The sequence below is a fragment of the Engystomops pustulosus genome, chromosome 6 (assembly GCF_040894005.1).
Source record: "Engystomops pustulosus chromosome 6, aEngPut4.maternal, whole genome shotgun sequence".
NCBI lineage: Eukaryota > Metazoa > Chordata > Amphibia > Anura > Leptodactylidae > Engystomops > Engystomops pustulosus.
The window spans coordinates 78,698,946-78,704,945 of NC_092416.1; the positions used below are offsets into that span (position 1 = coordinate 78,698,946).

The window sequence follows — 6,000 nt, forward strand, 5'->3', positions numbered from 1 at the left end:
ATCTCTCCATATATGGTCACTGGATCTCCTAGGGTTCCCCAGAGCAGACATCGGGAGGGAATCCTTTTCAGAGATGTGTCGGCTTAGCAGAGAGAGCAGGGACCACGTCAGATCAGCATCTCTCCATATATGGTCTCCAGGGCTTCCCCAGACACAAGCTCTTTAGTTAATTAAATTACATAAAGTTTTGCCCAGGCTGAGATTCGAACCTGGGACCCTGTGCACTGCAGACAGGAGCTTAACTAACTGAGCTATAAGCCCAGTGATACAGAGCTGAGGATTTCTGGTAACTAAGACATGTTATCAGCCAGTGTTACATTGTGATACAGACTAATGCACTGATATATAGAGAGGGATCTTCTCAGAGATTATTATTGTAATTATTGAGACTATTATTATTATTATTATAAATTTTTATTAATTTTATTATTATGGAGATGATTATTAATAATGGTAAAAATAATAATAATCATCTCAATAATAATAATAATAATAATAATCTCCATAATAATAATAATAGTCTCAATAATTACAATAATCGGAGAAGATCCCTCCCTATATACCAAGGCAGTATATAGTCATAGTTCTTAGTTACCAAAATTCTCCACCTTGTTAATCACAGAGGTTATAGCTCAGTTGGTTGAGGCGCTTTGTTAATATTGTACATGGACACTGCAGGTTCTGGATTCAAATCCCAAAGAGGATAATTTTTTTTTTTTTTAATTGAGATGATTTTTATTATTTTAATATGGCTAAAATTTGGGGCGTGGCCAGGGAGTGATTGGGGGTGTGGCTTAGGGGGATCACCACGCTACGCGTGCCGCCATTTTGTCCCTCTTTCCTTTTCACAAATGTTGGGAGGTATGCCATAGTCTCAACTGCTCTTACAGTAAGGTTTCATTCAGACAAACGTATGCCTGTTTCCCCCTCTCCATTCAAATGCATTGCATACGGGTAGTACTATGGGGAAAGATAGGACATGTCCCAACGTTTCCCCGTGTATGGAGCAGTATGGTGCAGCTATTGCCATCTATGGGAGAAGTATGTACAACTACAAGCTTGCGGCCGTACATATGTCCCCGATACGGAAGTGTTAAAGGACACCTGTCATCAGGTCTGTGTCACTTGTCCGGTCACTACTACCTGTTGGAACAGCTCACAAGGATCCCATCCCAGCCTTTATCTAGTTATTTCATACATTAATCATTGTAAAATCATCTTTTCTTTATTATGTAAATGAGGCTGGTCACATGGTCAGAGGCAGTGATGTCACCCCTGTTACCCCTCCCCTCTCCCTGCTCATGTCTGTGTGTAATGTATAGTAAAGCATGGCTAGTGTGTGTGCTGCATCTGCTGACATGCTGCATCCTCCTAATATACAGGTGAGAGACACAGACATCAGCTACACATGAATCTGACATGTTCTGCTGTAACATGGCTGCCTGGAGCTGCTGTATCTCTCCTATACACACACCAGGCTGCAGGGGGCGTGGCCACCAGCACCAGGAAGCACATCATTATACAGGCTCACATCATTATACAGGCTGTCAGTCATGCACTGGGGGTGTGGCTGTGCCTCCCACTCATGAATAGAGTGGACAGCTTGAATATGCTAATGCTTCATTGGACATTTCACAGGTCATTTGCATACAGCTTTAGGACCTCATTGCTTAGGTTTACAGGCATGTAGAGGGACAATAAAGGGATAGAGGCAATGCTCTCTAATGGCAGTTTATGAAAATATATTTAGTTTAGGGGGGTTATTTTGCATGACGGGTTCCCTTTAATGAAGCCTAAAGGATCCTTGTTTATGGCGATGGTAGAACTTCCCCCTTGATGGTAGAGGATACCCCCTTGCCGTGGCCACAAGCCTAGGTATAAAAAAATTCATTGTATTTCCCATTCAGACATTTGTACATTGTAATGAGGTCACTTCATGGCTTTTTTTTTCTAAACGCCAAATTTTGTAATCTGTCATTGTAATCTAGTCTGCCTGTTCCCAAATTACCTTGCAATTACTGCAACCGTTCCAGTTCAAGTCTGTCCTTCTTGTACACATTATAGTACACACTTTTTAGACTTGACTTTTTTTCAGTAATACAGGATTTTGAGAGGTAACAAATTTAGGGAACACCTTCAACACTGTTACACAAACCCAGCAGTTACACTACACCTGACACCTACCTCTGTGGTTTACACTAAAGGTCTCAAACATTGTAAAGCTACTATGGAAGCAGTTCTAGGGATGTTGGCAGCAGATCCTCCCTGGAGGCAGCAAGCGCAGCACAGCGATGGCAGGAGAGCAGCTGTGGGCACACGTCATACATGATGAGCAGCGGGGTCCCTGGCACTGCACTCATCATCATCCTCACACTACTGCATTACCAACAAACAAACCTATAATCTGTTGTCCTCCCCAGCCGCTACCCCCCCCCCCCCCCCATCCCCTCTGCTGGGCTGCTGTGGAGAACAAGGAAACAATGGACGAGTGGCAGCTCTGCAGCAGATTCCTAAGGGAAGGAGGCTCAGGTAACAGCTACAGCAAATGCTCCGCACCTCTGTTTATCTAGACTGCTTCACCTCTGCTCTATAGGAAATGAACCATTCTGATCCTTCTATCAACCACAGTATTTAAAACCATCATTACCAAGAAAGATAAAAAGACTCCAACTACACGGATGTAGCAGTGCTGTATTTGTTGTTTTACTCTTTAATAAATATATTAGCGCTTTTTTCCAGTACAGATAATGTAGCAGGAATTATCTGGAGTCCTATGGAAAACTACTGGTAGCAAACAGTAATCCCTTTGTGAGTATAGATAAAGTAGTACATGTTACCTTCAGTCCTATGTAACACTAAAGACAACAATGAAGACTCTGACTGCAGATAATATAGTAGGTTACATGTATTTCTACAAAACACCACACAAAACAAAATGACATAAGTCTCTTGAGTACAGATAATATAGAAAATGTTATACAATAGATAACAAGTAATAATCATTCTGTACACAGAAAATGTAGTAGATATTACATGCAGTCGTAACTCAGAGTACAGATAGTTTAGAGGTTTCCTAAGTTATAACCCAGAGAGTTATATGGAGGCCCATTTTATACCACAGTAGTTAACACACAGTAACTCTCTGAGTAAGGATAATGTACGACGCACTACCACAAGTCCTATGTAATATCACATATAATACAGTAATAATGTAATAGAATTTACGTGCAGTCCTACAGATAATAACTCCCCAAGTACAGATAAAGTTCCTGCAGTTCTATGTAACACAACATATGCGGTGTCAGCCCAGCGCTGAGGAACCACTACTGGAGGTGTCAGCCCAGGGCTGAGGAGCCACTACTGGAGGTGTCAGCCCAGGGCTGAGGGGCTCCTATTGGACGTGTCAGCCCAGCGCTGAGGGGCTCCTATTGGACGTGTCAGCCCAGCGCTGAGGAGCCACTACTGGAGGTGTCAGCCCAGGGCTGAGGAGCCCCTACTGGAGGTGTCAGCCCAGCACTGAGGAGCCACTACTGGAGGTGTCCGCCCAGCACTGAGGAGCCACTACTGGAGGTGTCAGCCCAGGGCTGAGGAGCCACTACTGGAGGTGTCAGACCAGGGCTGAGGAGCCACTACTGGAGGTGTCAGCCCAGCGCTGAGGGGCTCCTATTGGACGTGTCAGCCCAGCGCTGAGGAGCCACTACTGGAGGTGTCAGCCCAGGGCTGAGGAGCCACTACTGGAGGTGTCAGCCCAGGGCTGAGGAGCCACTACTGAAGGTGTCAGCCCAGGGCTGAGGAGCCACTACTGGAGGTGTCAGCCCAGGGCTGAGGAGCCACTACTGGAGGTGTCAACCCAGGGCTGAGGAGCCACTACTGGAGGTGTCAGCCCAGGGCTGAGGAGCCACTACTGGAGGTGTCAGCCCAGGGCTGAGGAGCCACTACTGGAGGTGTCAGCCCAGGGCTGAGGAGCCACTACTGGAGGTGTCAGCCCAGGGCTGAGGAGCCACTACTGGAGGTGTCAGCCCAGGGCTGAGGAGCCACTACTGGAGGTGTCAGCCCAGGGCTGAGGAGCCACTACTGAAGGTGTCAGCCCAGGGCTGAGGAGCCACTACTGAAGGTGTCAGCCCAGGGCTGAGGAGCCACTACTGGAGGTGTCAGCCCAGGGCTGAGGATCCACTACTGGAGGTGTCAGCCCAGGGCTGAGGAGCCACTACTGGAGGTGTCAGCCCAGGGCTGAGGAGCCACTACTGGAGGTGTCAGCCCAGGGCTGAGGAGCCACTACTGGAGGTGTCAGCCCAGGGCTGAGGAGCCACTACTGGAGGTGTCAGCCCAGGGCTGAGGGGCCACTACTGGAGGTGTCAGCCCAGGGCTGAGGGGCCACTACTGGAGGTGTCAGCCCAGGGCTGAGGGGCCCCTACTGGAGGTGTCAGCCCAGCACTGAGGGGCCCCTATTGGAGGTGTAAGCCCAGGGCTGAGGTGCCCCTATTGGAGGTGTCAGCCCAGGGATGAGGGGCCACTCCTTGAGGTGTCAGCCCAGTGCTGAGGAGCCACTATTGGAGGTGTCAGCCCAGTGCTGAGGAGCCTACTGGAGGTGTCAGCCCAGTGCTGAGGAGCCACTACTGGAGGAGTGAGCCCAGTCCTGAGGAGCCCCTACTGGAGGTGTCAGCCCAGGGCTGAGGGGCCCCTACTGGAGATGTGACCCTAGGACTGAGGAGCCTGTACTTGAGGTGGGAGCCCGAGGCTGAGGAGCAGCTAGGAGAGGGCACTCTGTGCCAGAAGCTGCGTTGCACTCCCCTCACACTGTAGGTTACCGCCATCTGCTTCATGCCATCTTCTGCCCTCCAGCCCCCATACACAGCCCGGGCTGTAGCTATGTGCCACTATCTGCGCATGCCCTGTACAGGTGTATTGGCCCTCACCTGAGTCGAGCAGCAGCTTCTCCTCCGAGGACACAGAGCTGAGGTGCGGGATGCTGCAGCGTCGTCACTGCCTCATCTCCGCTCTCCTCCCGGTAACAGGAGGACAGGAGCCCGGCTCTGAGAGGCAGCACTGTCCACAGCTCAAACCCTTCCCCAGGGTGCGGCTACAGCTACGGGACACTCCCACACTGCTGTCCAGCGGGGACCGGAGCTGGGAGGAGGTTATTACCGGGCACCGGGAGCTCTCACTGCAGCCGACCAATCCCCGCCCCTAATAGCGTCACCTGCGGGGGCGGGAGGTGGTTACCTAGCAACGGCCTCCTTCCTGCACTTGGAATAAAGCGTCTGTCAGCATCACCAAATCCTATAACATGTACAGCAACCCTCATCATCACTACCCCTATATAATGTACAGCAACCCTCATCATCATCATATCCCTATATAATGTACAGCAACCCTCATCATCATCATACTCCTATATAATGTACAGCAACCCTAATCATCATCACTACCCCTATATAATGTACAGCAACCCTCATCATCATCACTACCCCTATAACATGTACAGCAAACCTCATCATCATCACTACCCCTATATAATGTACAGCAACCCTAATCATCATCACTACCCCTATATAACGTACAGCAACCCTCATCATCATCACTACCCCTATAACATGTACAGCAACCCCATACCTCCCAACCGTGTCCCGCCTCCCCGGGAGGTTAAGAGAATGTCACGCTCTGCTCTGCATTGTCCCGGTCCAAGAGACTGAGTCCCGTCTCCTGGTCCCGGGACACACTGGCTACAGAGACAGAGGAGACAATGACAGCACGGCCCCTCCTTCTCCTCCCCCGGGCCGCCTCTCCTCCTGTGTGAGCTGTGCCTTGTGTGAGGAGGAATCATCAGGGGGGCACCAGGAGATCGGCTGCTGTGTGACCCGGCCATAGACCTGGAGACCCTCTGCTCCTTCTCCTGAAGCTGTGGAGGTGCAGGGGGCAGCACAGAGGAGAGATAGCACCTTGTGTGATGTGCTGCAGACGTGCATTGGGAGCATCTCTACAGCCTCACATCATACACAG

At 49.8% G+C, this 6,000-nt stretch overlaps 1 protein-coding gene across 1 annotated transcript in view; it reads right to left on the reverse strand.

Annotated features, from left to right (window-relative positions):
- ARHGAP32 (Rho GTPase activating protein 32) overlaps positions 1-5,201 on the reverse strand; it is a 160,173-nt gene extending 154,972 nt beyond the window's left edge. Inside the window, exon 1 of the mRNA XM_072156700.1 lies at positions 4,917-5,201. The gene's annotated coding sequence lies outside the window, so the exon portion shown is untranslated. The remainder of the gene's footprint in view (positions 1-4,916) is intronic.
- Positions 5,202-6,000: the final 799 nt, after the last annotated feature.